The sequence below is a fragment of the Apium graveolens genome, chromosome 2, assembly GCF_009905375.1.
Source record: "Apium graveolens cultivar Ventura chromosome 2, ASM990537v1, whole genome shotgun sequence".
Lineage (NCBI taxonomy): Eukaryota > Viridiplantae > Streptophyta > Magnoliopsida > Apiales > Apiaceae > Apium > Apium graveolens.
Window position 1 is genome coordinate 213,379,029 of NC_133648.1, and position 22,619 is coordinate 213,401,647.

Below are 22,619 nucleotides of genomic sequence, written 5' to 3' on the forward strand. Positions count from 1 at the left end.
GGGTTGGGTTTCTCTAAACCAGCGCCCTACTATTCCCCACATTGTGAACGGGAAGTCCATCTCTGACAACAATTTGGGGTGGAAGAAAGATTTTTTGTTCGTCGTTTGGGAGGGTGGAGATTGGGGCACCCTATTTCGATCGTCCTTTGGGCTTGCCGTCGATGGGAGCCCAAATGATATAACTTTGTCTGAGGAGGAGGCTAGAGCTTTCAACCTCCTTACGCAAGATAATGGGACTTCCCATTCTGGGACCTTATCTAGGAGACCGTTCTGGTAGAACGCGGCCTCTCTCTCATCCCTAAGAAAAGTAAGTTTCCTTCCTTATATCTCTTTTTTATTTCCTTCATTTTCTATTCCGCTAATTCTTCAACTTACTTATCTCACTTGTTGCAGTGGCTGAGAAGATTGAGGAGGCTACCAAGCCTAAAGACCTGGAGACAACCAGGATGAAGCGGGCTGGAAATGTCTTTAAAGACCCGCGCCTTGGTGATCGCTTCCCTGAGTTCCTCCTCCAAGCAATGGAACCAGGCGAGGAAGGCCCCAGCCAAGTTTTGCGCACCAAGCAGAGGCCCGGGGCCTATTTTCAACCTGCTTGGGGGATCCGGGGCAAGGATTCAATCGTTGGCAGCACGGCGCTTGCCAAGGAATGGTCTAAGCATTCCATCTCCCCGGTGGACTATCAAGACTTTGTCCTTCAACAGGACTTAGAGGGGGACGAGCTTTTCGGAGCCCAGGCTTTAGCGACGGTACGTCCTTTTCCTATTCCCTTCATACTTGCCTTTTTACGTTTCTTTTCTCATACTTTTGCTGCTTCTCTTGTAGGCTAACGCCCACTTCCAAGGGGCGATTCACCAAGCCAAGGCTTGGAAGGTTGGCCTGGAGGATGCTAACAAGAAGTTGGAGGAGGCCAACCAGAGAATAGATGCCCTAGAAGCTCAACTTGCCCCTTCCACTTCTGACATGGAAACGGCCCGGGCTGAGAATGTTATCCTGAAGGCTCAAAAGGATAAAGCCTTTGACGGCTGGATGGACACTCAGGAGTTCAAGGACTTGATGGTGGAGCACGATGCCCTCCTACACCCAGTTAGCTATAAAGAAGGCTGGGATGCTGTTGTGGATGCCATCCAAGATGAATTTCCAGAAGTCCTCGAGCAGTCCTCCTTTCCTTGCCCTGTATGAGTTCCAGAGCTTGGGGGCGTTACTGACAAGCTCGCTGATCTGATCAAAGATGGCCCTTCAGGGAGCCAAGGCCACAAGAGGAAAGAACTCGAGTCCAGCTCTGGGGAGGAGGAGACTTCTTCCGAAGAAGATTCTGAGCCTGCTGTGAAGAAGGTCAGGGTGGAAGAGCCTCCAAGGGCTGCGCCTCAGAATCTAGTGTCTCCCACATCATCCAAAGCATCCGAAGGCAGTTCTGATGGAACCTCTACGGGGACTTCTGAGGGGACGACTGAGACGTCCGAGGAGACTTCGGATAGTGGTTCCGAAGAATCCCAGCCTTCCGAGGCCTAAGTTTTTTTATGTATATCCTCTTTTTAGACAATATGTGAACTTTTTTAATGTCAGAACTTGTTACCCTTCAGGGTTATTTCATATACTGCTTTCCTTACTTGCCTCTTTCTACTTTATCTTTCCAATACTTAATATGCATTTGAACTTTAAACATCCTTAGGTTGAAATAATTTCAAAATCTTTAATATGAAGTCTGGTTTTCCAAAACCTTACATAGCATGGGTTCGACCCTAATCAATAATAACTAGACAATGTAAATTCTACTGGAATATAAAATCCTATGCAAGCAAAGCTTCAAGGTGCTTTTAAACCTACTTGTCATAATGACAAGTGAGAATCGTACTTCAACTATCTTACACATAGTAAACCTTCAGGTTTTGTGCATGCCAGGTTCTCGGGACTTCAAAACCATCCATAGTCTCCAGCTTGTAGGTTCCTGTACCCTGAACGCTCTTGACTCTGTACGGCCCTTCCCAATTTGGGGCAAGTTTCCCTTTCTGTCCTACACCAGAAGCTTCCACTTTCCTTAACACCAAATCTCCTTGCTTGAAGAATCTTTCTTTAACCCTTAGGTTGTAATAAAATGAAGATTTTTTCTGGTATTCCACTATCTTTGCATGTGCCTCATCTCGCACTTCATCGATTAGATCCAGGGCTAACCTCTGCCCTTCTTCATTTTCTTCTGCATTGAAAGCCTGAATCCTTGGAGAGGAATGTGATATCTTCACGGGAACTACTGCTTCTGCCCCATATGCCAACATGAAGGGAGTTGCTCCTGTCGTGACTCTACAGGTAGTCCTATAGGCCCATAATATGGGAAGTATCTCATCCACCCAATTATTTCTTGACTTCTCGATCCTCTTTTTTAGTCCATCCAGGATTATTCGATTTGCTACTTCTGCTTGCCCATTGGCTTGTGGGTGAGCCACAGAGGTGAACCGTAACTCAATTTCATTTTCTTCACAATACTTCTTGAATGCCTCGTTGTTGAATTGTGTTCTATTGTCACTGACGAGGATACGGGGAATTCCATATCGGCACATAATGTTTTCCCACAGGAATTGTGCAACCTGCTTAGTTGTGATCTTGGCCAAGGGTTTGGCTTCAATCCATTTGGTGAAATAATCAATGGCTACAATCAAAAACTTCCTTTGTGTCGTGGCCATAGGGAAAGGCCCTAGAATATCCATCCCCCACATAGCAAAGGGAATGGGCGAGTTGATAGAGGTCAGCATCTCGGGGGGTTGTCTAACAACTGGTGCATGCTTCTGACAGCGATCACACTTCTTCACATATTCTTTGGCATCAGCCATCATTTCTGGCCAATAGAAGCCTAAACGGGTTATCTTATGAGTCAAGGCACTGCCCCCAAGCGTTGTCCACAAATACCTTCATGCACTTCTTCAAGAGCCAAGCGTGCCTCATCAGGCCTGAGACACCTCAAGTAGGGAACCACGAAAGATCTTTTGTACAAAATCCCTTCTATCAAAGAGTACCTTAGTGCCCGAACAACTAACTTCCGTGCTTCGGTTGCATCGCTTGGCAACCAACCGGTTTGAATATGAGCCTTAATAGGATCAATCCATGACGTCCCCAGTCCTATAAGAGCCACAAGCTTAACATCTATGCTTCTTGTCTTCAAAACATGAAAGTACACACTTCCTGAACTTTCTTCTATCTCAGATGAAGCAAACTTTGATAACGCATCTGCCTTAGCATTTTCTTCCCTTGGAATGTGCTCAACATGGCATTCATTAAATTGGGTCATCACAGCCCTTACTAGGCGGACATACTTAGCCATCGTATCATCCCTTGCCTCAAATTCTCCCTTTACCTGGGATATGATCAGCTTCGATTCCCCACGAACCTTTAAGTTTTTGACTCTAAGTGTTCCAGCTAGGCCAAGGACAGCTATCAGGGCTTCATATTCTTCCTCATTGTTTATGGTTGGGAAGTCTAGCTTCATAGCATACTCAATTAAGAACCCATCAAGGCTTTGCAAAACCAATCCTGCTCCACTGAAGTTTGTTTTTGATGCCATCAAAATAGAGAACCCAATATTCTTTCTCCTTGTCATCCTTCTCTTTGTCCCCATTATCGACTCCCTTGTCTTGTGGTGTATTATCTCCCTGCCTCCCAACTTCTTGGTTGGGTATGGTACACTCCACCACGAAGTTAGCTAGCGTCTGGGCTTTTATTGCCGTTCGCGGCTTATACTTGAGATCGAACTCTCCCAGCTCTATTGCCCACTTAATCAATCTCCCACTTGTCTTGGGACTGTGAATGATATTTCTTAGTGGCTGATTTGTTAGCACCTCAATCTGATGAGCCTGAAAGTAAGGACGCAGCTTTCTCGAAGCCATTACCAATGCTAGAGCAAATTTCTCAATAGTTGAATAATTCAATTCAGCACCATGCAGAATTTTACTGATATAGTATACGGGTTTCTGGACTTTCAGTTTCTCCTTAACCAATACTGCGCTGAAGGCACTCTCTGAAACAGCCAAGTACAAGATTAAAACTTCACTCAAAACTGGCTTGGCCAATAACGGGGCCTGCGCCATATATTGCTTCAATTCTTCGAAAGCCTTCTGGTTTTCTTCGCTCCGTACAAAGTCCTTAATATTTTTTAATGACTTAAAGAATGATAGGCACTTGTCTCCTGACTTGGAGATGAATCGTCCCAGCGCAGTAACCCTTCATGTGAGCTTCTGAACATCCTTAACAGTTTTTGGTGGTTCCATGTCCAGGATTGCCTTTATTTTATCGGGGTTAGCCTCAATTCCTCTCTTTGAGACCATCAATCCCAAGAATTTTCCAGATCCTACTCCGAAAGCACACTTCGTAGGATTCAACATCATCTTGTGGTACCTCAGGACCTCAAAAGCATCCCTCAAATGGGTTATATGATCAGTCTTTACTAGAATTTTGACTAACATGTCATCAACATAGACTTCCATAGTCTTACCAATAAGATCCTTAAAAATTTTATTTACCAACCTTTGATAGGTGGCTCCTGCATTCTTAAGACCAAACGCCATAACAAGATAACAATAAACACCAAAGTCAGTGATAAATGATACCTTTGGAATATCATCCTTGTGCATCTTAATCTGATTATATCCACTAAATCCATCCATGAAACTCAGCATCTCATGCCCAGCAGTGGCATCAATCAAAGTATCAATCCTTGGAAATGGAAAACAGTCTTTAGGGCATGCATCATTCAGGTCAGTGAAGTCTATACACATCCTCCACTTCCCATTAGCCTTCTTCACCATTACAGGGTTTGCTAATCATTCCAGAAATTGAATCTCCTCAAAGAAACCAGCCTCTAAGAGCTTTTCTACTTCCTGTTTTATAGCCTCTTATCTTTCGGGGGCAAAATTTCTTTTCTTTTGTTTCACTGTCTTCCTGCTTGGATCCACGTTTAACTTATGAGTAATCAGCTTCGGGTCTATGCCTGGCATATCAGCTGCTGACCATGCGAACATATCACTATTTTCTTGTAAAAATTTTACCAATTTCCCTCTAAGGGGCTCCTCTAATGTGGCTCCAATGAAAGTCATCCTCTCAGGATTCTCGGGCTCTAAAGGAATCGAAACCAAGTCTTCTGCTGGCTTTCCTCTCTTCTCATCATTTTCTCGGACATCCATATCTTCAATAGGAAGAACCTGCCCCCCCCCCCGACTCCATCTGCCCTCAAAGAGGCCACATAACAGCTTCTTGCCATTTTTTGATCTCCTCTTTCTTCTCCAATCTCATCTCGAGTCGGAAATTTCATAACTGAATGATAAGAGGAAGGGACTGCCTTAAAGGCATGTATCCCTGTTCTTCCCATGATAGCGTTGTAGGTCGAACTAGCCTTCACCACCACAAAGTCCAACATCTGAGTTGCTTGCCTTGGTTCATGTCCTATGGTTGTGGGTAACTTGATTATTCCTTCTACGGGGCATTCCACTCTTGCGAATCCATATATCAGCATGTCGGTTGGGGTCAATTGGGAGTCATTATACCCCATCCTTAAAAAGGTATCATGGAGCAAAATGTCCACTAAAGCTCCATTATCCACAAGGACCCTTCTCACCGGGCTGTTCCCTATTATCGGGGTTATGACCAACGGGTCGTCATGGGGAAACTTTACACCCTCCAGATCATAATCATCAAAAGACATTGTTACTCCTGTCCTAGCCCTCTTCGGGGCTTCCCCAATAATATACATAACTTCTCGAGCATACGCTTTCCTGGAGTTCTTGGATAACCCTGCAGCAGTTGGTCCTCCAAAAATTATGTTGATCACAGTCCCTTATGAACGTTGTCCTCTGAAAATTGAATTTATCACTGGTCCCCTAGGTTGGGGATTTCGCCCCTGATCTTCTTGATCTCTCCTTCGGTCATCGAAGTTCCTTCTCACGTTGTTGTTTCTTTCCCCTCCTTCTCCAGTATACTTGTTCAATCTTCCTTTTCGAATCAGAAACTCAATTTCGTCTTTCAATTGCCTACACTCATCGGTGTCATGGCCAACATCTTTGTGAAATCTATAATACTTGCTCTTATCTAGCTTGGCGGGATCAGCCTTCAAGGGCTTAGGCCAACGAATATCTCTATCTTTCTCGATCTCCGTCAAAATCTGGCTTCTAGGAGCATTCAGCTTAGCGTATTCAGTGAATTTTTGCCCAGGTGCTCCCTTCTTGGGGGTTGAATCAGAATTTTATTCGGTTCTAGGATACTTGTCCTTAGCAATATACTCCAAATCAGTTTTCCGCTTCTTGCCTCCAGTGGGCTCATTACTTACTACGGTCTTCCTCATGCTCTCTTCAACCTTGATATACTTCCCTGCCCTCTCCTGGAGTTGCAACATGTTTTCAGGGGGACGTTTGGCCAAGGACATCTTGAAAAACTCATCCCTAGTTCCTTGTTGCAGTGCTAACATGGCTACCTTATCATCAAGATCTGGGACTTTTAAAGCCTTCTTTGTGAAATGATTCAGGTATTCTCTCAAGGATTCATTTGCTCCCTGCACAATACTCATAAGAGATGCTAAACTTTTCTCATGGACTCTCCCACTGATGAACTGCTTAATAAAAGCCTGACTTAACTCTTTGAACGACCCAATGGAGTTTGGGGGCAAGCCACTATACCACCTTTGAGCCATACCCGACAGGGTTTGAGGGAAAGCCCGGCACTTAATAGTGTCATTCACGGGTTGCAGCAACAGTGCATTAGAGAATGTCCTAACATGATTAGCGGGATCTCCCGTGCCATCATAGGCTTTGATAGTTGGCATCTTAAACTTCCTTGAGATATGGGCATTCATTATCTCTTCAGTGAAGGGCGGAGTAGGATCATCAGGATCTCCAAGGGGAAGGAGATTGCTTGGATCAGTTCTTGGGACAACAGCCCTTCTCCGTATCAGACCATCCAGGTCTATGACAGGAGGAGGAATTCTCCCCCTAGGAGGTATCTGGGGTCTGGTGGCCTGGTGAGCTTCCAAGTCGCGCCTCAACCTTTGAATCTCAGCCTCATGATCCCTGATCCTTTCCTGCACTTCTTGGGGATTCGTCCCTTGGGTGCTTTGAGGGCGTTGTCTTCCATCGGCCATCGGCTCTTTGCCAGGACGCCTCCATCTTGGGGCCACTTCATCATCCGAAGATTCAGAGTCTCTCTCAGTGTAAGGACTAGAAAATTCCCGATCCTCGGGGATAGGAGTCAAACCTCGTATATAGGGGGGCGATTGCCCTCGTGCTTCACTTCGCCCAGCATGTCCACTTCCTCCAACCTCGGGGTAAAGGGGCATCCCATAAGGGGGTTAGTAGTAACAACAGTTGAATATTCATACCCGACAGGTCTAGAATTCACAGGTACATGTACTTGTTAAACTTGAGGATTCGTACCTTGAATAGTCGGGGGAGTCGTCCCTTGTGGCTGAGGTTGAGTTGCCCCTATCTGGGCTTCCGCTTGAGTAGATGCATAAGTTGAGTGGGGAGGAATCTTCACGGTTGATGAAATCACCTGGGTTGTCCCTGATAGTGTTCCTTCCTCTAGAGCTCTAATTGTTTTTCGTGTTTTCGCCATGGTTGTTGTTGTCGATTCCCACAGACGGCGTCAAATGTTATGGATTAAAAACTAATATATATAATTGCTGTATTTAATACTAAGGAACGTGAGCTTCAAGGCTCGATTTTGACTGCTCTTGTGTTTCGTGACTCAATCTGCCTTAACAAGATGCCTACGTACCTTGCTGATTGCCAACGATCAAGGCAAAAAACATAGTTCTGATCTGTGGGGTGAGGCCCCTTATGTAGATGTTGGGAGTCCTTAAATTGGACTTGGTATAGGAGACTTGGTGGGCAAGTCTCATAATTAGAATGGACTTTGGAGTCCTAGATAGTAGGAAACTGATTCCTTATCCCTTTAGGTCCCCTTGAGGCCAATCTACAAGGATTTATATCCCCACCAGGACTTATCTTAATAGTTGTTTTTCTCCCTTATTTATTAATTATGAAATTAATAAAAAATCAGGGTTTTTGGGCCTTCTTTGTCCCATCAGGCCTGATCTGGTCCATCAGGCCTGATCAATATGTTAACCTTTCTGGTCTGAATATCATACATCTTCTTATTGGCCTTGCAGCTCAAATTGTAATAACTAATTATGTAATCAGGATTTATTTATCCCTATCAAGTTTGTATATTGTGTGTTGCTATTATTGTTGTTATTATTATTGTTGTTTCTGTTGCTGGCATTTTTAGACTATAATCATTCACTTAGGACGGATCCAATTATAATGGGGGATGAGAATATTGTCTTAGTGGCAACGCTCTCCTGATGCATAAATATAACAATCCATTTTCTTATATATGACTATTATGTTTCAGGAGATGCCACCAAAGAGAAATTCTCAGCCCAATAACGGATCTGCTGGGGATCCTTCCATGAGTGATTTGATGAACTTGTTGCATCAGCAGACTGTACAGTTGGCCCATCAGCAACAACAATTTCAGCAACAGCAGCAACAATTGCAACAACAATAGCAACAGCAGCTCATACAACAACAACAACAGAAAATCCAACAGCAGCAACTACAAATCCAACAGCAGCATGAGGTGAGGGGCAAATCAGGATGTTAGTTTCAAGTCTTTTCAAGCAGTGAAGCCCCTAGAGTTTAAGGGAGAGGTAGATCATGTTGCTGCCAGGATATGGTTAAAAGAGATGGAAAAGGCGTTTGCGCTCACCAAGGTGAGTGAGAATTTAAAGACGGATTATGCTAGTTATTTTCTAAGGAATGATTCGAATTATTGGTGGGAGTCTACGCGAGCCCTAGAAGGAGAAGGTCCAGTTCCATGGACCAGATTTACAGAGTTGTTTTTGGAGAAATACTTTCCAGATTGTCTCCATAGTCAAATGGAAGTGGAATTTTTGGAACTAAAACAAGGGGATAAAAGTGTCACGAAATATGAAGCAAAGTTTACAGAGTTGGCCCGTATAGCACCAGAATATGTGAGTTCAGAAGCTCAACGAGCGAAGCGGTTTCAGCAAGGGTTGAAGCCAGAAATAAGGAGTGGAGTTGTAGTCTTACAACTCAAGACATATACTTCGGTAGTTCAGGCTGCCCTAGTGATCGAAAGTGATCAAAAATTAGCTGCAAAGGAGCAGGGTGAGAAGAAAAGAAAATTTGAAAGTGGACCCGCTAGATCAGAAGCAGGAATAGCGAGTCGGAAGTTTCAGCGTTGGTTTGGAAGGAATAAGAATAAGAGGTTCAAGAGGCAGGATGTTCCTCAGGCGAAACCCGGTACTACTTCAGTTAACTCTGCCCCGACGAGAGTGAGTAAGCCAGTGACTGATTGTAAGATGTGTGGGAAAAAGCACAGTGGACAGTGCCGAGAGAATGTTAATTGTTTTAAGTGTGGACATAAAGGTCACTATTCCACGGAGTGTAAGTCTGAGATTCAAGGAATTACCTATTTTAGTTGCGGCAAAGTGGGACACCTAGCTAGGAATTACAAATCAGTGACCCAAGGTAATGCGGGAAGGAGTGTGTCTCAAGGACCAGCAACCAGCACTGCGAGAGCTAGGACTTTTAAGATGACCCAGAAGTTTCCAGTTCATGACCCTGATGTGGTTGCAGGTACGCTTATTCTTAATTCCGTGCCTGTTAAAGTTTTGTTTGATTCGGGAGCGTCCAAATCTTTTATATCTGTGAATTATGTGAATAAAATGCAATTAATGTTAGAAGACTTAGACGAACCTCTAACTATAGAAGTGGCTAATAAAGATAAAGTACCTGTAAAGCAATTTTGTCCTAGTTGTTCCCTAGACATTTCGGAGTTTATATTCCCTGTTGACTTAATACCCTTCGAGTTGGGAGACTTTGATGTTATTTTAGGTATGGATTGGTTGTCTCGATATAGGGCAAATATTGATTGTAAGAAAAAGAGAGTTGTTATGTACACCTCAGATAATAAAAGGATCAGTTACCACGGGCAGAGGCAAGATAGGAAATTCCTCTCAGTGATACAAGCAAAAAGATTGCTGAGACAAGGATGTGAAGCGTACTTGGCTCATGTAGTGGATACGAAGAAAGAGACCCCTATTTTGGATGACATCCCTATAGTAAGAGAATTCCCTGATGTTTTTCTGGAAGAATTACCAGGATTGCCATCTAATCGAGAGATAGAGTTTTCTATTGATTTGATACCTGGAGCTGAACCAGTTTCTAAGGCTCCATACAGAATGGCTCTGATGGAAATGAAAGAATTGGCTAAGCAACTTCAAGAACTATTGAATAAAGGAGTTATTCGACCCAGTGTTTCCCCGTGGGGTGCTCTGGTGCTATTTGTGAAGAAAAAGGATGGAAGTATGAGATTGTGTATTGTATACAGAGAGCTGAACAAGTTGACGATAAAGAATAAGTATCATTTGCCATGAATCGATGATTTGTTTGATCAGCTTAAGGGAGCATGTTACTTTTCAAAGATTGACTTAAGGTCCGGCTACCACTAATTGAAGATAAAGTCCGAGGATATCCCCAAGACTGTATTCAGAACAAGGTATGGCCATTACGAGTTTCCAGTAATGTCGTTTGGATTGATGAACGCGCCAGCGGCTTTCATGGATTTGATGAATAGGGTATACAAGGAGTATCTGGATAAGTTTATTATTGTATTTATTGATGACATCCTCATATATTCGAAGAATCCAAAAGATCACGCGGTGCATCTGCATATTGCCCTTCAAAAGTTAAGAAAAAAGCAATTGTATGCTAAGTTTTCTAAGTGTGAGTTTTGGCTGACGGAAGTACAGTTTCTTGGACATGTGGTGAGTAAGGAAGGTATCAAAGTAGACCGATAAAAATCGAAGCTGTATCAAAGTGGGAGCAACCGAAGACACCAACGGAAATAAGGAGTTTCCTTGGATTAGCAGGATATTATCAAAGGTTTGTGAAAGATTTCTCGAAGATTGCATCACCACTAACTAAGTTGACCATGAAGAATGAAAAGTTCGTTTGGATGGAAAGGTGTGAAGAGAGTTTCCAGGAGTTAAAATGAAGACTAGTGACCGCTCCAGTGTTAGCATTGCCGGATGAGATGGGAAACTTTGTAATCTACAGTGATGCTTCTTTGAAAGGATTGGGTTGTGTGTTAATACAGCATGATAAAGTGATTGCTTATGCCTCCAGACAGCTAAAGCCTCACAAGCAGAAATATCCAGTTCATGACCTTGAATTGGTGGGTATAGTATTTGCTTTAAAGTTATGGCGTCACTACTTGTATGGCGAGAAATGCGATATTTATACAGACCATAAGAGCCTAAAGTATATATTCACGCAGAAAGATCTGAACATGAGGCAGAGAAGGTGGTTAGAGTTGATTAAGGACTATGATTGTTCGATTAATTATCACCCAGGTAAAGCCAATATAGTGGTTGATGCCTTGAGTAGAAAGGAAAGGCTGAATATGATTAAGATTGCAGAAGAGTTGGCATGAGACTTGGGAAGAATGGAAATTGAAGTGCGAGTACCTAATGAAAGTCAGGAGCAACTATATGAAGTTACTTTCCAACCAGCATTGATGGAAAAGATCAAAAGGTGTCAAGGAGTTATGGAACAAGGGTTGGATACTTTGACAGGAGAAGAGTTGTGTACTCAAAAAGATAGTCAGGGTTTGTATAGATTTTCGTCTAGAGTTTGGATTCCTAATGTAACAGAGTTGAAGAACGAAGTATTGCAGGAAGCACATAACTCTAGGTTTTCTATCCACCCTGGTAGCACCAAGATGTACCAGGATTTGAAGAGAAATTTTTGGTGGCCAGGAATGAAGAAGGATATTGCCAATTGGGTAAGTAAGTGTCACGTGTGTCAGACGGTGAAAGCAGAGCATCAACGGCCGAGTGGATTGTGACAACCTTTGGAGATTCCCCAGTGGAAATGGGAATAGGTTTCTATGGATTTTGTAGTGGGATTGCCAAAGACGAGAGCAATTCACGATGCTATTTGGGTAATCATTGATAGGTTGACTAAGTCGGCGCATTTCATTCCGATTAATTAAAGGTATTCATTGGAAAGGTTAGTTAAATTATACTTGGATGAGATAGTTACCAAACATGGGGTTCCTGTTTCTATAGTGTCGGATCGAGACCCGAGATTTAATTCCAGGTTCTGGACTAAATTCAAAGAGTGCTTAGGAACGAAATTGAATATGAGCACCGCTTATCATCCTCAGACGGATGGCCAAAGTGAGAGAACGATTCAGACCATAGAGGATATGTTGAGAGTCTGTGTTCTAGATTTTAAGGGTAATTGGGATGAGCACCTACCTTTGATTGAGTTCTCATATAATAACAGCTACCATGGCAGTATAAGGATGCCACCTTATGAAGCTTTGTATGGACGAAAGTTTAGATCACCATTGTACTGGGATGAGGTAGGAGAAAAGAAAGTGTTAGGCCCAGAGTTGGTTCAACAGACTAGAGATGCCATAGTGTTGATTCGGAAAAGGTTGGAAGCAGCTCAAGATAGACAAAGAAAATACGCAGATTTGCATAGGAAAGACATGGACTTTGAGATAGGAGCTTTGGTGTTACTAAAAGTATCGCCTTGGAAAGGGTTAGTACGATTTGGTCAGAAGGGTAAACTTAGCCCTAGATTCATAGGACCCTTTGAGGTTTTGAAGAAAGTGGGAAAGGTCGCTTATGAGATAGCGTTACCACCGCAGTGGCAACACATTCATAATGTGTTCCACGTGTCTATGTTGAAGCCCTACGTCCCTAATTTGAATCAAGTCATAGAATACGAACCGATTGAGCTTCAACCAAGATTTGTCTTATGTGGAACAACCAGTTCAAATCCTAGATCGTAAGGAATGAGTCCTTAGGAATAAGTCAATTCCTATAGTAAAAGTTTTGTGGAGAAATCCTCGAGTAGAAGAGTCTACTTGGGAATTAGAGTCAGACATGCTTGATAAATATCCTCATCTGTTTAATTAAGTCAGATTCTGGGGACAGAATCTTTTTAAGGGGGAAGGATATAACGATTCGTGTATTTTTATTTTATTTATAATATTTGGAAGTGTAATAAAAGTTTAAGTAAATAAATAAAAGATGTGTATTGATTTTGGCAGCGGTTATTGATTGTTATTTAATTAATTGTGATTTGTTGATATTTAGGATTGGAATTATGTGATTTATTGGTGAGTTATATTATTTTATTTCGCTTCTAAAAGTGATTTTATTGTAATTTTAATTCCATAAATATTTGGGTTGTCTTTAAAATTGGTTTTCTAATTTTATAATTTCAATAATTATTTTTAGAACTTTATAAAATTGAGAAATCAATATTTTGTTAAATATTCATTTTTAAATGATTTTCTGAGTGTGTTAAATACTAAAATCCATATTTAATTATGGGAATCTTTAAAAATTATGAAACTTGTATTTTATTAAGTTCGTATTATTCTGAGAATTTTAAAATTATTTTAGGAATTTTTAGGATTAATTTTACCCGCACGTTGAATCGTTTAATTGCTAAAAGCGGGTATAAATTGCGTTTCAAAAATAGTTTAAAAATTTTGAAAATTTTATTTTATTAATTTTTGAATATTTCGAGAATTTTGGTATATAATTCGTAATTTTTGGTGCATTTTAATGCGCAGCTTGTTCGTTATTTTAAAAGAAAACGAACCAGAATTTAAAAAGAACGAGACAGGTATACGTGTAATTCTTGCGGATGGTTAAATTGTTGAGTGTCCATTTTTTTTGATACGTGGCTTGCTATTAGAAAATCAAAAGAGAAAAAAATAAGTAAAAGGGGGGCTTCCCCTTCCACTTTGTTACCCGGCCTGTCCGTCTCTCTCTTGATATCTCTAATCTCTCTTCTCTCATCTCTCGTTATCTCTCATCTCTCCTCTCTTCCTCTTCCTCTTTCTTTTTCGTTTTCTTGTTCTCTCCTTCCGGCCAAGTTGCCGCTGTCTCTGTAATTTTCCGGTAATATTTCCGGCTTGCTTCAGTCCTGTTATGGTTTGATTGCTTGCATATATATACGTTTTTGTATATATGTTTATGTGTGTGCTTCTGTGTTCTATGGTGTGTGAGTAAGCAACGTTGTGTGTGTGTGGCGCGTGTGGTGGCGCGTGCGGTAGCTGTGTAGTGTTGTGCGTCTGTGTTTTTTTTGGTCTTGGTTTGGGTTCTGTTGGGCTTTCTGTGTTATTGGGCTTGCTGTTGGACCTTATTTTGAGCCTCAACTGTTGGGGCGAACTCTGCAGTTGGGCTTGATTGTTATAACTTTTAATTTTTATTTCCTATTTTCTGCAGGGCTCTTGATTAATATTGATGATATTAATTATTTATGCCGAGTAATTTTAAGGATTAATCGGTGAAATTTTGCGCTGGAAACCCGAGAATTTATCGGGTACCCACGAAATTTTACCGCCGTTTGCGATGACTTTTTACGAGCGAACGGTGGACCGTGATGATTTATTCTGAGTCCTAAATTTTATAAATAAATAAAAAAATGATTTGCGTAAAATATTTTCGGACTTAAATAATTAATTGTATTACGAATTGTGTTGTGGTGCAAGTTGTATGGAACTGGTGAATTTGATAATTATAAATTGTTGTGATTGTTGACGTCGATTGTAATCGACGGGTAGTCTTATAAATAAATAAGATGCTGTCAAAATTTCCTAAAAATATAAATTCAAAAATGTACATAATTACATTCTACATATTACCCCTATCAATATTTCCGACTACGTGACTATGTGGTTACGGATTTTGTATATAGTAATAATACGAGTCGGGTTATCGGATTGAGTTGTTAGAATTTGAGGATATCAAGCATATCGGTGTAACTGATTAGGGTATTCCGTATTTGTAGATTCCTAGCGAGTTTTCCCAGGATTAAAGTCAGCGTGAAACCTACTTAGGGTTTTGTAAAGCATTGCAAGGCAAGTACCCCTGACCATTCTTTTATGGTTCAGTGCATATGAATAGCTAATTGCTTTATTCTCGTAATGGAACAGAAACATTTTAAGTTACGTATCCCCTGTATTTGAAAATGTTGTTTAAAATTATGTTTGGAGAAAAGTAACTTCTGAAAACACCTATCTCTAAATATGATTTAATTGAAAAAAGAATTTAAATAGTGTGCTGTGACAGAATTGGTTTTTGAAAAGAGATAGGTAAAAGTGATGATTTTGAAAACTGGATTAAAATGATCAGATATGGGATACGTTGGGGCCAGAGTAGGCCTATTGAGTTGGCGTAAGAGGCTAATTCTGTTGCGCGCACTGTATAACCGATTAGTCCAGCAGGTCAGAGACCTAGCTAGTCTCTGAGTTCCGGAACAGGTAATTGAAATGGCAGTTGGAGCCATAAATGAGATGGCAGTTGGAGCCGTCTGGTGTTAATAGCATGATCAGTTGTCTTCACATATCCATTACGTATCTGATTGGGTTTTGGTACTTTTCGTAAGGGTACGGGTAATTGATACAATGATTTTATAAGAGTAACTAGTATGCTAAAATTGGACTCTGATGTTTTACAGCACACTGCTACGTTGTTTTAATGAAGCATGCTAGTTATTGATATCCAGTTTTTCTCTAATTTTGTTGTGTAATGTTAATATCATGATTACAGCTCTGTTCCTATTATTATTGCATTACTGTTTTATTCTGTTATTCAAATTTTGGTACTGCTGAGCGATTATGCTCACCCTTGCAAACTGTTATGTATATTTCGCATATGCCTAGAAGATCAGTCAGACCGACCTATGTTCCCGCCCCTACTGGACCCGGCTCCTCTGAGGTAGTTTGTATCAGGCCATGAGGTCTGAGGAGTTGCTGAATAAAGATAGTGTGTCTTAGATGTTGAATAAAGAGTTTGTATTAGTGAGAACCTGAATTATACTTGAACCTGGATCAGATCTTGGTTCGGGGTCAAGTTAGTATAATTTAATAATAATTCCGTTGTTTATATTTTTGGTAATTGTGTTTAGTGACGTCAACTCTTGACCCCAGGGTTGAGGCCGTCACATCTCCACTCCAAACTCATTCACTTCTTCTATTCCGGTGGATATTGTTCATCCATCGGCTAGTGATTGTATCCCGACGGATGTGCCTAACAGCAGTCATCCGTCGGCTAGCCTAACTACTATTCCGATGGATGTTCCTCATCTGTCAGTACTCTCTACACACACTAAAATTTCAACTATTGTTACAAGTGTAGATGAGTTAGTAGTTGTGCAATCACTCTTAGGACTGAGGGAAGGGAATGAAATGAGTGAGAGGCTGGGTTGCTTCCATGCAAAAGGAGAGGAAGGGAGTGACAAAATGCATGCTATTTTTTCCAGCCTAGCAAAAGAAAGTAAGAGGAGTTCTAGCATAGAAGGTGAAGGTGAGGGTGTGAGGATGGTGATCCAAGGGGAACCCTTGATCCAAGAAAATAGAGAAAATGAGAGAAATGTAGGTACAGGAGAAATAAGGATGGACATTATTGTTAGTGAGTCAATGAATATCAATGATGCAGATAGAGAGAACCTACTTTAGCATGATCAAGCTGTCATAGATTCCATCTATTTGGATGCTGAGACATTTACTCATCATGTTCCAGCATATCAACTTTTGGCTGGACAGGATAATGAAAATGCATAAAGGATGCTTAACTTGGTATAAATAACTGAATCAATGCAAAGAGCAAAAGATGCCATCACAGCCATGCCACCTAGAGCTGGTGATGATGTTGACTATGGTACTGGTGAGTCTGAAGATTTCTTTGGAGATGATGGTGATGATGGTGAAGAGTTCACGGACATAGGGGGAGAAGCATTCCCTAGCTCTAGATCAAACATTCCTCCTTGGGTATTTTCTAAAGAGTGTGATGAACAGCATTTCAAGACAACACTTTTTCACATCATCCAACAGACACACAATGCTTTTCAAGCCACTACCAATGCTAGCACCAAGAAGCTTCTACAGGCACATCTCAACTCTCTGCAACTACATCAAATCCAAGCTCTTCAACATAACCAAGATGTCAGTTCAATCAAGATAGAGATTGACCAAGTCAAGAAGAGTGTCTTTGAAAGATTGGAGGCTACATTTCTAAATAAAACAATGCTGGACATCAACAAACAGTTGAGGATAAATTCTAATCTTGAAACCAAAGTGGACTCTTTGGACACTAGACTGCAACCAATAGAAGTCTCTCTAACAACTATTCATCTTCATCAAGCACAGCAAACTCAGTTGCTGCAAAAGCTGGTGGCTGCACAAACTTCTACCTCCACTCTACTTGATGATAAAAAAAGGGGGAGAAAGAATCAACAATCCAAGTTAATCAAGAAGAGCCAACCAGTGAGGGGGAGCATGTGATAAATGTTCAAATCAGTCAAGTAATTGTTCCAAAAAATACTCTGCCAAAGCCACCGGTATTGGACAACATTGATCTGATCCAAATAGTAGCTGCTAAACTTAATTCAAAGACAAATCCAACGATGCTTGATGTTGCAGCTGTTGAGAAAGAACTAGATGAAAAATGGAAGAAGATTGATGCAGACATTAAGAAGAAATTTGGTCAGCTATAGAAACCAGACAAGACTTTTCATTACCATTCTCAAGTCAAACATATCTCAGTGCATGAAATGAGTCTAGGCAACTTGGAAAAAGGCCAAACTTCATGCATCAAATCTCCAAAAGCTAATCTGATTTTGAAGCCTAAAAGGAACTAATCAAAGGTCTCAGACAAAAATCCTGTGGATCTTATATTTGAGACACCTAGGCTAGATGAAAAGAAGTTATTGGCAAGGTCAATTATATTTTACAAGGATCCATCTGATTCAGTTCAAAAGAAGAGGATTGCCAAAATTTACAGGAATGGAAAAGAGATCTGTGTGGTGGCTGGACACCCTCTGTTTGTAGAAGCTAAGAAGGAAGAAGAGGAAAGGATCAAGAAAGAAAAGAGGCAGGCTGCTTTATATGCTAAGAAGCTCAAACAAAAGAAGGAGCAAACTTCTATCTTAGCTAAACTTTAAGCTGTCAAATCTACAACTGAGATCTCTGAAAAACCACCTGTGATTACTGAAGCTCAAGATCAACAAATGCAAAATGAACCTCCACAGAAAAGAAAGTTCAGATACAAGCTTCACTCCAAAAGAAAATTGGACTTTAGTGATGAGGAAATGGATGACTACATTCCCAAAAAGTCTACAACATCATCTCAAACATCCATGCCCTCAGTGGTGCATGAGGAATTCAAGGTGGATCCAACAAAGAACTTTCATGGTGAGCCTATTATTCCCAAGGATGAGCCATTAGACTGTGAAAGTTTGCAAATTCCTGAATTCCACTTACCTATCTTCAACAAGCCGAAGAAGACAAAGATTAGAGCAACAAAGAAAGTGAATCTTGTGACTCTTAGATCCAAGACCCTAACCAAATCTCAACCCACAGTCAACAAAAAGGATCTCTTATACATCTGTGACATCAATGAGTTTTCTGAAATAAACCTCTACTTGGATGAATTGGAAGAAGTAAGAGGGTTTGATGCTCACAGACATCTTCCTCAAAGGCTAGTGTTCAAGTACAAGGGAGGGAAAAAAATCGCATGGCCACTTCATATGATTCTTCAAGAAAGTCATTATGTTATGATAAAAGTCTTCTCATCCTTCAAGAAAAACTTTGGGTTCAATGTAACTGCAAGGAAACTGGTTCTAAAGAAGATAAAAGATCTAAGGAGTAATAAAGCCAAGAATGCACTTCCAAGAACTCTAACAATTCCCTTCACAGGAAAGAGAGTGCATTTGAGGCCTTATTGGCTGATGGAATTCATGGATGATAAGGGAGTTAGAAGATTCTTCAGATTGGATGACCAATTGAGTATCTCTAGAAATGAGACTCTATTTGAAATACAAGAAATGCTAGATCTATCTGAAGCTGATGAACTTGAATTCCACAGACAACTCCAGAATCAAATAGAAGAGAACAACAGGAAGCTTGAGAAGAAATCCAGACAATCAAGGAAATAGAATCATCTGCTCAGACTAGAGGAGCACCTTGAAAATGATTGTGAGAACTCTTTGTAGACTTTACTTTGTTCAATTTTCAATAAATTTTGTAGCACTTATCAGTTTTATCTACTACTTTTTTAATCTGTATCTTTAGGGTGTTTTGTTATCATCAAGTTTCTCTGAATTTATGGCTACAATTCCAGTAGACATAAATTGGGGGAGATTGTTAGGAATATGTTGTGAACTTGATGATAAGTTAAACAAAACACCTTAGTAGATTTAACTTAGTGAAATTTGTAGCTCTTGACGGATGATCTAATATAGTCCCGACGGATGACAATGTGACATCCATCGAAAGTGTAGCTTATGTAACAAATAAGTACTGTAACACATTTCTGCAAACAATATGTTTTAGTCTAGTAGATTGTATAGGGTTATCTAAGTTATGTTGACTACTAGATTGATATGCAGAATAGGTTGACCAATTGTAAATATGAGATGTCTTGTAATTTTGTATAAGTGAAATAGAGTCAAGTGGCAGATAGACTCCCGGCGGATGATCTACAAGACTCCCGACGGATGATCAACAAAGCTCCCTACGGATAATCATCAAGACTCCTGAGGGATGACAAACACAGTCCCGACAGATGATCAAATTCAAAATAGTTGTTGATAGTGACAACACAGTCATATGCGTTGGGTGTTTGCAAAAGGAATGTGGAAGCCTGTTAAGCAGGATTTTGAGAACAAAGAAGCATTACCATTTCCATGCAAATGTGAAGATATTCAAAGATGCTGGAATAGAGTGGTGAAGTAGCATGGAGTTAGACTAGATATGTTTTTGTTTTATTATCTTGTCTTACTGTCATGAAAACTTGGTGATATATAAACCAAGTGTAGCAAGCAGAATATTCAACAAAGCAAATACATTTTCCAGATAAAAATATCAAGTTGTATTCTGTAAGAATTTCTCTGTAGTTTTTTTGTTGTGCTTGTAATGCAGCTGTGAGCTATTCAAAGCTTTACAGAGTTCTCATTCTGATATATATATATATATATATATATATATATATATATATATATATATTTGGTGGATACATTCAAATCAAATCCACCAGAAATTTTTAAAGCCTTGTGTTTTATTACTTAGTGTGTTGATTTCAATTATCTTTCTATTCCACACTTTAGCAAATCAAACACTGTTATATGTATTAAGTTAGAACATTTTAAAATCAAGAAAAGGAGCCAGAATTACATTCAACCCCCCTTTCTGTAATTCTTGTTTTATTGGTGTTATACATGGTAAATTATATGTAGCCAGGGTCTCCATAAATTTTGATAATTCTGAAGTATGTCTACTTAGTAGAGCATATGTGGAAGACAGCTGAAACCGACATAAAAGACTTTCTCATCTCAATTTTAAAAACATCAATGAACTTATGAAGCAAGATCTTGTGAGAGTATTTCCCAATGAAGTATTTACTCATAATGGCTTATGTGATTCATGCCATAAAGCCAAAGTAAGAAAATCATCTTTCAAGAGTAAAACCGAATCCTCAATTCTTGAACCATATCACTTGCTTCATATTGATCTTTTTGGACCAGTCAATGTAATATCTATTGCAAAGAAGAGGTATGCACTTGTTGTTGTTGATGAGTATATAAGATACACATGGGTGTTTTTCTGCACATCAAGGATGAGTAACCACCCATTCTTCTTGATCATGTAAGAGAACTGGAAAAGGATCAACTCACAAACTCAAGATCATTAGAAGTGATAATGGAACTAAATTCTAGAGCATCACTATTGAAGAATTCTGCAAGTACAAGGAGATCAAACATGAATTTTTCATCCCTGAAACTCCACAACAAAATGGAGTTGTTGAAAGAAAGAATATAACTCTCATAAAAGCTGCAAGAACCATGCTTGAGGAAGCGAAGTTACCTACCTACTTCTGGGCAGAGGCTGTGCAAACTGCTTGCTTCATACAAAATGAAACACTAATTAACAATCATTGAAAAATACCATTTGAAATGGTAAAAGGAAAGAATCCAAATTCGAAGTACTTTCACATTTTTGGTTGTAAATGTTTTCTTCTCCAAACTCATCCTGAACGGCTTAAAAATTTGATCTAAAAGCCGATGAAGGCATTTTAGCTGGATATCCACTATCAACCAAAGCTTTCAGAGTTTATAATCTAAGAATAAGGGTGGTCATGGAATCTATTCATGTATCTTTTGATGATAAGAAGATTACAGGTCTAGAGGATGCAGATGACCATGAAGAATTGAGATTTGAAAATAAAGTACCATATGTTGAACCGTTAAATCCTGATAGTCTGTCAGATTAGGATAATCTGAAAAATCCTGATACACCAAATCCTGACATCACTCTAAACTCTGATGAACCACATGTAAATGGTAATTCTACAAGAACTGAAGCACATGTTGAGGGGGAGCAACATGACTCACATCAAGGGTCAAGTGATCCAAATCAAGAAACATCAGTAGATACTCTATTAGACTCTGATTCCTAAAATACTGATAAAAAAATTACTGATAGTACTGGAAATACTGATTTAGGGAAAAATGAAACAAGAGACTTCATGTATCAAGGGAGAAGATCTATTTCAAGAAGTCAACTTCCTTCTGCAAGAAAATTGACTAAGTCACATAAACCTGACTTAAAAATTGGAAATCCTGATAGTGGTGTGAAGGCTAGAAGAGCCACTGAGAATGAATATATATATCCTTCTTTTCTATCTCAAATAGAACCCAAGAAAGATGAAGAAGCTCTTCAAGATGCTGATTTGATCACAAAAATGCAAGAGGAGTTAAATGAATTTGAAAGGAACAAAGTTCGGGCTCTCGTACCAAGACCAAAGAACATATCAGTAGTTGGTACAAAGTGGGTGTTCGGAAACAAAACTGATAGTGAGGGAATTATTACAAGGAATAAAGAAAGGCTAGTTTCGAAGGGTTATTCACAGAAATAAGACATTGATTATGATGAGACTTTTGCTCCAGTTGCAAGATTTGAGGCAATCAAAATTTTCCTGGCCTATGCTACTCACATGAAATTCAAGGTGTTCCAAATGGACGTGAATAGTGCATTTCTAAATGGTAAACTTGAAGAGGAAGTTTATGTTGAACAGCCTCCAGGGTTCATGATCGAAAATATCCAAATCATGTCTACTTACTGGATAAATCACTCTATGGATTAAAACAAGCTCCAAGAGCCTGATATGAATCACTTGCTCAATTTATGTTGAGAAGTGGTTTTAAAAGAGGTATAATTGATAAAAACCTATTTTATAAGTACAATTGTAAGGACTTGTTGTTAGTACATATAAATGTTGATGATATCATTTTTGGTTCTACTAATGATAAGCTCTTTGAGAGCTTTGCAAAGCTAATACGGTCTAGATACAAATGAGTATGATGGAAGAATTGAGTTATTTTCTAGTTTTTCATAAATTAAGCAAAATATACCAGGAATTTGCTCAAAAGATTTGGAATATAAGTCATTTCATCTGCAGCAATTCCCATGGCCACTACAACCAAGTTACACTTAATTACTGGTTCATCAGTAGATATAATCAACTGCAGAGG